This window comes from Rhagoletis pomonella, unplaced genomic scaffold (genome assembly GCF_013731165.1).
Source record: "Rhagoletis pomonella isolate Grant_MI unplaced genomic scaffold, Rhpom_1.0 Rhpom_scaffold_00002, whole genome shotgun sequence".
Lineage (NCBI taxonomy): Eukaryota > Metazoa > Arthropoda > Insecta > Diptera > Tephritidae > Rhagoletis > Rhagoletis pomonella.
Genome location: NW_023458556.1, coordinates 59954858 through 59965368, shown reverse-complemented (window position 1 = coordinate 59965368; position 10511 = coordinate 59954858). Strand labels below are relative to the sequence as shown.

Here is a 10511-nt window from a genome sequence, read left to right as displayed (position 1 = left end):
GAAGGGGTAGTTGACCAAATTCGACCAGGTGGTGTATCTAAGTTGTTGGTATATGGTAGGTATGTTGCCAGCAACGTACGCGGAAGGTTGCCCGTGTAGGCCAATAGGGAAGCTCCGTTGGCTTAGCATGACTGCAGAATAGCAACAGTGTGAACCCCTGCTTTGTTGGTTGAAATATGCGATGGAGATCGGTTTCTGGCGAGTTTTTAGTCGATTTTCCGCTTCCACATTTGTAAGTAGCGTCACTGAGGTAACATTTCGCCGCCTTTTTTTTACTGCATTGGACTTCTCAGCCACATCTCGAGGATACGGAATCTATAGATTCTTGGGATGCAGGTGTAGCCAGCATTTTATAGTTGCGGAGTTGGAGACTACAATACCATGTTTCCACGTATCGTAATTAGATCTCTAAGTAATTTGTGAATTGCCCTGTTCCCACGACACACACATTAGGAATTTGTTTTGCAGCTCTAGTTCGTGTTCTTGTTCTTCGCTATTTATTGTTATTTTTGTGTACTACAAATATCGAAGATGGAGCTAAAATTTAAGCTATCATCAACAATTTTAATTTATATAGAGAATATTTTATTAATATTATTCTATAACTAGAAAACTTTGTATGGCGAATTACGTAATTCGGAAGGTAATTGGCAAGGCGAATTACGAATGGGATAGTGAATTACGAATCGTGGAAACGCCGTATAAGGAAGTTAACGTCGTATCGCATGAGTTATTACTCTCAATCGCGATTACTTTTTTCACCACCTGCAGCAGTGCCAGTTTCTTTGCTGATAATGGTGGTAGTGAACAGAGTCAACCGGACCCAAACCTAACTCTACGCTAATTACCACCCGGTTAAAGGTAGTGGGTGCGACTGTCCTGTGACATTTTTGGTTTAGCGTGCCTAATATCGCTGTCAGAAGCCCACTACCTGTATTGACCGGGCGTTTTTACGTCCAACCATTCTCTTCTCCTATGTACATGTGTACATACAAAATATTAAATTCTTTGAGCCTTCTGTTTTAATACTGGAATCACAGCCGAAACAGTAAATCAATAATTAAATTAAATATTTTTTTAGCTAACATTTATTGGGCAACAGCGACTGATAAGATTACAATCAGAAACTTCAGCAGTACACTGAAGGAATTTAAAATAGATTTCCAGTATTCTTTTTTCAATCTGTTTAGACGATGAACGCTGGAAACTTTTGAAGAGTTTCTTGGTTATATGATTTTGTTATAAAATTTCATTACATAAAAAAGAAAAAAGTAAAGAGTTGCCAACTTTTTTTACATCGCAGCCGGTAGGATTCGAACCTACGCTCCCAGAGGGAATCTGATTTCGAGTCAGACGCCTTAACCACTCGGCCACGACTGCTTGCGTACAGACGAGCGACAATCAAAGCTAAAAGCCAAAAGAAATATCTAAATATTATTTATACTCGAGTTAACTTATCAAAATCGAATGGATCATTAAAAATAATGTTCTTGAAGAAAGTGTGTCGTCACGCACCAAGAAAGTACTGCAATAATTTTCATACATATTTTTATTGCTTTTTTTGTGGCTTGTACGCCGCTTTGTGTGCCACAAAATTATTGATTAATTATTGTTGCACTTAAAAGCAGCGATTGCAATAGCAATAAAAGCAACAACAATACATTGCAGTTCCAATCACTGGCGTCTTTCGCTCCACCCCTCCTTCTTTCTCTAGCCAACAATGAGAAAGGCGCTCTAACGCTAACGCTTACGTCATTATGCAATTTATGCGCAGCGTGACAAATCAATTTTATACGCTTTATGCGTTGTTGGTACTTTTGATGTGGTTGTTTTAGCTATTATATTATGGTGCTTGCGGTCGCTGTTGACTCGCTGCAGCCTTAACTGCTTGCATTGCAGTGATTGACACAAATGCACACATACATAAATAAATACCGTTATCAGTGTTGTAAATTTTGCTGCGAGACAAATGTGCGGCCTGAATAGTATGAGGTGACTACGCGTCGACCAAAAAGCCATTATGTACATACGTCTAACGGACCCTTGGTGGAGGCAGCGGAAATGCTTTAATGGAGTCGCATAAAAAGCTTGAGCAAATAATTTTTGAAAGCTCGCAGACCGGGTGTCGGAGGGAAAGTTGCGAAAGTAGATAGGCTGAGAGAAGTTGTGTGGACCAACTGTCGTCAGCTACCCATAGCTGTTAGCATTGCGTTAGAAGCGTAAAAGTTCGATTCAACTTTTTCCTAGACCTTTTTTTGCACTCGCATGTACTACGCTGCAGTAGGCAACCACCTAACCGATTCCTCCTTCAACTGTTTATTCTAACGCCATTTGATTACTTTTAATTCTTTCTTTCTATTTACGACAACTTCTGACTTTTTCTCCATCTCTTCTCAGCTTCCGTTTTACTTAGTGCATAATTGAAATCACTTAGGCATTGCTTTTTACTTTACTCTTTCTTTTGCTCAGTTTTCTTTTTTTTTGCACTAGGCATTAATGAATTTTTCATTGGCATTTTCACGTGAGAACGGGGCAATGCAGTGAGTTGTTGCGCATTATGATTACATTACTAACTGGGCGAACGCGACGGCAGCAACAGCGACGTTATCAATTAATCATTATTTGTTTTATCATCGCATGCAAATCGTAATTCTGACGCACCGTTTTTTTTTTGTTATTTGTCTCCATTTCTATGTGTTTTCAGTTTAGCTTTTCTTGATTTTTAATATTTTTTTTTTCAAAGATAGTTATTAAATTAGTTTTTTAGTGAGAGTTAGATTACTTAGAGATTCAAAAGAAATTATACGAAAAATTCTAAGTCATCAACATTTTTTGGCGAATTCAGATAGCCTCTCCAGCAGATATGTGCCTACTAATATACACTTCGCCATACTAATATACATACACTAGGCGACAAATAAAAGTGTACAAGGGAGACCGTTAGCAACAAAATTTTAAAAAATCAACGACAGTTCTTGTACATAAATGCACTTGTTATAGAAAACAATGGCAAAAGCAGTTATTCAGTATTAGTCGATTTCACTTTTTTGCTAATTACCTCTGTGTGATCACATAAATATCTGTGTTCGTATGGAGAAGTAGCTTATGTCGAAAAACTGGCTTTAGTATAATGCGATCTTTTCTGTAATCTCTGAAAAATAATTTTCTTGTTCTTTCGTCATCACATGTGGGGCCCTGGACCTCGGCCCAGTCGTCGCTGCCCTTAATCCGGCACTGCATTGATTACACAGGCTAACAAAAATGGAAAGCAATTTTGGTTCGGCAAATGTTAAAACTGACGACTGACTGACTTGATAGACTTTTTTGTGCTGATTACGAATCAGCTCCATATTTTGCAAAAAACGAGCAGAGTGTCAAAAAATCGCGTTTTTTGCAATATTTGAAAAGCCTAGAACAAATAAACAAAAGGTGATAGAACTTTCCGCTTAGGCTTTAATTTAGGCTAGAACTCCAGACTACTGTCCCTTATAATATTGTCGCTGCACCTCGATCTGGGGTGTATTACATAAATATGACAGGTGTGACAATTGTCCGATTTTTCTGAAAAATTTCAGAGCCAGATTTTTCGGCGACATATTTCCTGTTTCAAAGACGTCTGTAGGCAACTGTGACAATTTTTGGAAAGCGACAGTGACAATACTGGAACATTGTCGACAATTGTCTGACAATGCTGCTGACAATTGTCACTCTGATATAATTTTTGCGACAATAGCGATAAAACTAAAGAGCTTGGTCGGAAAGTTTTCGAAGGAGAATTTTGCAAATTTGTTTTATATTAGAATTGCGCGCATTTCAATATTTTTCAATGATTTGAATATTTAAGTATATAAACTAAAATAATGTAAATGCGAATTATTTGTTCACTTCTTATTGGAATTCTTCATGGAACTAAAACCGGGTTGACAAAAGCTTTTAAAGCAAAATTGTCACTGTCACTATATGAAATAGGCCCCTGATGGTCACTTATAGCCATTTACGGACTCTGCAAAAACTGATTTTGGCAATGTTTGAGCACCTCCCGCAGTTAAAAAAAAGGTGATAGAACCTTCCACTTATAGGTCTATTCTGCACGTTACCGATGATTTTGTAACCGGAAAATGTTATTACCAAAAAATGTTGCCAGTTCTTGTCGCCGCGATTCTAGGTACGTTGGTGATGCAGTTAAAATATTCAGCAATTCAGCTATGGAGAATTGTGCAAACTCTGGCATTGCATATTTCACGGGGCAATACTTTGTTACCAGCTTATGAGATGGTAACAAAAGTTACCGGTTACAAGAGTACACAGAATGCGAAAAGGGTTTAAAAATTGACAGGAACAGCGCAGAATAGACCTGTTAGGCTTGAACTTTCGACTACCATCCCTGAAAATACTATCCTTTGACCCTAGGTTTACTTATTGTCTTCATTGAACAGGAAAAACTAATTTTTTTTTCAAAAGCACAGTTTTCCAGTGTTTTTTTTTATTGTTCAAGAAATAAATATAAGTGTGCTAAGGATCAAGGTGCAGAGATTTTATTGTAATACAGAGTTCTAGCTTTAAGTCTACTAGAAAGGTTCTATCCCCTTTAGTTTCTTCGCTAGTGCTTCTCAAATATTGTAAAAATGCAATTTTTGACATTTTTTCCTCGTTTTTCTCAAAATGTACACCTGATGGAAACTTTATACTTACAGAATGGTAATCAAAACAAAAAAGTCTATTAAAAACAGCTTTAAAATCTCCGCTGTTCTAAAAATGAAATATTTATGCATTTTTGCCTTAATCCTTAATTACATACATGGGGTCAAGGCCATTTCATATTAAATACAAATAACTGCCTTGGAATGCACGTGTGTCGTTACTCTTTTGAGTACTGACGCCAAGCAACAACTAACGTAGAATTTTTTGGCGGAGGTAAGTTTTTTGTTTCTTAATCTAAGTTATGTTTTTGTTTCTTTATTCTAACTATAACAAAGAAGTTTAATATTTTTGATAATACACATTGCATTGTATTTATTTCTTACACTCCTTTTTGAACATTCACTTGCCACTCGAAATCCCTAGCGACTAATTGGGTTATTGGTTAATGCGCTTAATAAAGTGTTAAATTGGTTTGCGGTTGTGGTTATGAATATTATATGGCTGCAGTGCGGCCAGGTTAAATACTATCCAGCCGTGGAGAAACCTCAGATTCGGACACGTAAAAGTACTTGAAACTGTAACGGATAATCTACGACAGATAGATTATACCACTTCTCTACTCTGTTTAGCCAACATATTCTCCACAAGAATCCCAGAGAGAAAAGAGTGGAAATGGGTCACAGACCTGAACACAGGGTCTACGGCCATATATACAGATGGTTCCAAGCTTAACAAAAGAGTGGGTAGTGGGATCTACTCTGACGAACTCGCACTAAACCTCAGTTTTCGGTTACCGGACCATTGAATCGTTTTTCAAGCAGAATTAAACGCCATAATGGAGGCGATTGAGGGATTTCTGTCGCAGTTGCAGAGACGAGGAAAGGTGGAGATCATGGAACAATATCTCTGCCATTGTGCCGCCCTGGCCAACACGCGCAACCAATTCTTCAACAAATACTTTCTACATTGTTTAGCCGATTTGAACTCGGCGAACGTTCTCTACTTTTTGTGCTACATAAAACTCACTCGGTGGTTCAATTACTAAGGGAGGGAAAGAAACAAATGGCTTCGGCCAGTGGCATCACAACGGGTTTTTTAGGCAGCCACTCTAACCTAACCTAGCCTACATGATAACATGATTATTATTATGGGTTTTTTACGATTAGAGTCATCATTACGCTTATTTTTATTATGGCGATGATTTTGATTGCGATCCTTTTGACATTGATTATGACTCGTATGACTTTGATTATGATTGTGATTATGATCATGATTATAATTGTGATTGTGATTATTATAAAAGTTATGATCCATACTTTTGACTTTGGTTATGATTATAATTATGTTTATGGTTATGATTATGAATATGATTATGATTATGACTGTCAGTATGATACGATTATATTCACGATTATGATTACTTGATCATGATTATGATTAGTTTTACAAATATGAATATGGTTGTGATTATGATCATGATTATGTTACGATTATGATCATCATATTGATTTAGAAGATTGTAATTGTGATTATGATCCATAATTTTGACTTTAATTATTATTATGATTATGGTTGCGAGCGTTGTTCTAATTATTATTGCGATTATGATAATAATTATGATGACGACTTCGATTATGGTTATGATTACGATTCATAATCAAATATGATACGTGCTCTCATTCGGATGTATATCAAGGAATATAAGTACTGCAACATTTCCACCCCACAATATGTCTTTGTTTATAGGTCGTGAATGGTCAATGAATTTGACTTGGTGCGAGGAAGCCCTAACATTTAAATGATAATTAATTTCCCTTATTTTCACATTTATTTGTAATGCTTTTCTGTAACCACAAGAGGGTTAATGCCTAATGCACTTTTAAGTGCATTTTCTTGCTATCAACTAACTGACGGGGAAACAATTGCAGGTATGTGTTGCCTTTAAGGGAGAAGTGAGCGCGGGTGGGGGGTAAATACACAACTAAGTAAAATGTACAACAGGGCGTATAAATAATATTGACGTACGAACATATAGACACGCACTTGCGCGTGCACTGCTACAACAATTAGAAATAATAGAAAAAAATAAAACAACAAAATAGGTGAGAAAACAAATAAGTGTACATAATAGATGCAGAGAAACAACAAAGCCGTTGAGGGAAAATGCGATAGCGTAACAACATACTCGCTCCACCGAAAAAGCGCTTCAAGGTTGTCGATGACAAATAAATTGCAAAAGCGCAACAACACGAATACGCGGTGTGAGTTTGTTTGTGATTACCCTGCAGGAAATGAATCTAACTAAAAGCTAACTTTAAGTTGATTAGGAAGACGCTATAAGTCACTTATTATCTGTACATGTTTTTTTTGACGAAAGCTAACTATATTTCTATGGCGATGGCCGCGAAATAGTCAAGGGTGGTTACTAACAAGGGTTGTAACTAACTACTTTTGGCCATAAAATATCCATAGGAAAAACAAACTATTTTTTTTATTGATTTTGTTTTTTTATTTACTTTATTTTATTACCTTTCATATTTGTTTACATATTCTGCTGCAGGTGGTCCCATATTCGAACTCCGTCAGACATAACTTCAAAATGATAATATGAAATTTCAATCTTCCTTTTATTTGTCCTCAATTTGAAAAAGTGTTTGCGAATGCAGGATATTTAAATAGAAACGCGTTTAAAGAAAATAATCTCGAGCTTTACTCCTGCATTACTTGTCCACTTGTTTCAAGTTAGCTTTTTGTAGCTAACTACAAGTGATTTATTTTACAGAAATCCCGCAAAAAAGCTAACTACAAGTAGCTTATTTTTTATCAATTGATAATTTTTTTCTGCAGGGTAATATTCCCGGCAGCCAGTGTGTGTATGTGTGTGTGCGTAGCTATAAAGTCAAATAGATACGTGGTGCGAACCGCCATGCGCCTCACTTGCACTTGCGAAAGCTATGAACGTCACATGCATTAGCAAATGCTTTGACCCCGCGGAAGGGAGGTGCAAATAACGGCGTAGAGCTTGCGAGAGCTTTTTACACTTACCGAAGGTGAGGGCTTGCAGGCAGGGCAGCGAATGCAATAGACGAGCGTTGGTTGCAAATGCGTGAGTAAGTTTACGCGCATTTGGGTGTGTGTGTGTGTGTGTGTGCGTGTGCATGTGCATGAAGGAAGTAATGAATAAAAGCGCAACAAATTATCATAGAAAAAGCAAACGATTAAGAAAATTGCAAGAAAGTGGGAATGGGAATACGGGCCAGTTGGTGGTTGGCTAAACGAAAGTACATAAGTAGAAAGCAGTTTTTGTGTGAGAGCAAAACACAACAATAATACACGATAACGCTACTAGCGCACCATTGCAAACAACACAAATTCTAGCGATAAGAAAAACACCCAAAGTGTCAGCGATAACGTCAAAGTCATGCACGCAAATGCAACGCAAGTCGTTGCATAAGGGGTGTAAGAGCGAAAATGGATAAGGGAGGGGGTGTTGTGGGAAATGAGAGAAAGGGTGCATAATTTAAAGAGAATAGACAGCGTGACGGATTGGAAATTCCATATTTTACCTTGCAAACCACCCTCATCCTTCACATGAACTTGTCTCTCTCTCGCTCTCTCTGCTAGGTGTTACCTTTCTTGCTCTTCGCAAAATGCACTCAATTCTCTGCTGCGCTGCACTTTTTCATAGCTTTTGTGATGCAACCTCAGTCGAAAAATGCATCGCACGAGTGCACCGAGTATAAAAAGAGAATGTTGGATGTTGGATAAAAAGAGATTGAAATCACGAAAGTGTAGAGCATACTCCAGCACTTATGCTGCAATGCGTGCAAAGAGAAAGTTTCGGTGATAAATGGCAAATGCAATTACAATTTTAAGAGTATTAATGGAATTGCCGGATCAAATAATATTAAGCTTTCGATGGCATTTGAAGCTGGTCGTGTAAAAGGGGTGGAATGCGAGCGTGCATGTATGTATATATGAGCATAACTCAGCATATAATTACGCACGTAGTACAAGTACTTATCGGCAGTTGACGAAAATGTTTTTTTATCAACATACATTCATTATTTTACTAGTGTTGGGCAGTATCGATACTGAGTACTCCAAAGTAGCATTCAATCGATGTTATTTGGAATTGATATATTAATTTGAATAAAGTCCTTCCAGCTAGTGAGATTTGTACACTAAGCATTAAAATGTTACCAACATTGCATAGTTAAAGAAAGTACTCGATTCTCAAAAGTACTCGATACTCGCAACACTATATTTTACTATTTGTTTGGTGTAGTTTGGTTTGACTACGCAGCGTTAATAATTGAACTTGTAAAGTTACGGCGACACTATAATAATAATAATAGATTGGCGTATACACATAACATATGTGTTTGGCCGAGCTTCTCCTCCAATATGTGGCGTGCGCCTTGATGTTGTCACACATAAAGGAGGGACCTAAAGTTTTACGCCAAATCCGAACAGCGATTGTATTTTTATGATAAACTGTTTTTCATGGCAGAAATACACTCGGAGGTGTGCCATTGCCTGCCGAGGGACGATCGCTGTTAAGGGCTTTTGCGCATTGGGTACGCCGAGTACCGCAGAGGATGGTACGATGAGAGGAAGAGGAAAGCCTGCCCTGCGTTGAATAACGAGGTTAAGAAGGACCTGGCTTCAGCCTGGGGTTGCTTTGGCCGATGAACCGGCTTTTTTTAGACTTAACACTGTAATAACGGCCATCCCAGTCAGCAGTTAGGTTAAGCTCAGTCGTGGAAGGTGCATGAGAGTAGGAACTTTATACCACCTTGAAACGAGAGATAACTGTTCTGTATAACATTGGAAATTGCGGAGGGTTCTAAAAATATAAACAGATTTTTGAATAAACTTAAAAATCTCGTGACTTTTATATTCTATAGCTCAGATTTAACGGTTTTATGATCTATTTTTATATACGATATATTAAAAGTACGCCCGTTATTTGTAATTTTTTAGTGCCACAAAATTCGACATCTGGTTATAGTTCAGACAAGCGGACTTTTCTTGTGGGGTACTCTTGGCGTGGTCAGGTAGACGCTGAGCCCAACAATTAACTTATCTATCATAGACGAAGTAATTGCGTTTGAGAGTTAAAACCCCTCGCTATAATTTCAAGTCGCGTCTCAAATATTGAGACCACAAAATGGGGTTGATCTACCTTTACTATAGGCGTGCTAGGCTTTGGATAGAAGAGCTCAGTTCATAGAGTGTTCTCTATGGGTTTCAAGAATACTTGACAATAATTTTTTTTAAGAAATGTTCATGTTCATAAAAACCCTATGATCGGTAACGACTAGCTCTAACGCCGGAGAAAGTAGCTAAAATTTCATAAGGATGACTTCTTCGAGAGCTTAGACTTTAGGGAAGACTCTGATAGAATATTAGAGCTGCCCGCACAACCTATCCTATGGGCATAAAATGGCTTTGCTTTGCATTAGAAGCTATTTATGTACGTCCTTATCAGAAATACTATTTTAATCACCCTGCATAGCATTGGAATGTGGAGTAGCCTCAAACACTTTCCCCGGTACATTGTACTTGATGGGGAAAATAGTACCATTTAATCCATAACATTTATTTAACTTAATACTTGATATAGCACAACAAATTCTATTGCCAATTATAATTTTGTTAAAAAAATTATGGATTAAGTTACAATTATCTCTTAACAAAAAGCTAAGCTTACTTAATATAACAATATGGGTATCAAATCTATAATAAACATTTTTTTAAATCATGCTACATGCAGTTAAGTAAAATATGAGTTTCAAACAAAAGGTGTTACAATAAAGCTTTAACCCCTACATATTTCTGGATAGAGTTGGTACCGAGCTACAAAA

General features: G+C 37.3%; 1 non-coding gene across 1 annotated transcript; it reads right to left on the bottom strand.

The window, feature by feature from the left end:
* Nucleotides 1–1298: 1298 nt before the first annotated feature.
* Trnas-cga lies at nucleotides 1299–1380 on the bottom strand. The gene has a single exon. It is a non-coding gene; the product is annotated as a tRNA-Ser (tRNA).
* Between the last annotated feature and the right edge of the window lie 9131 nt (nucleotides 1381–10511).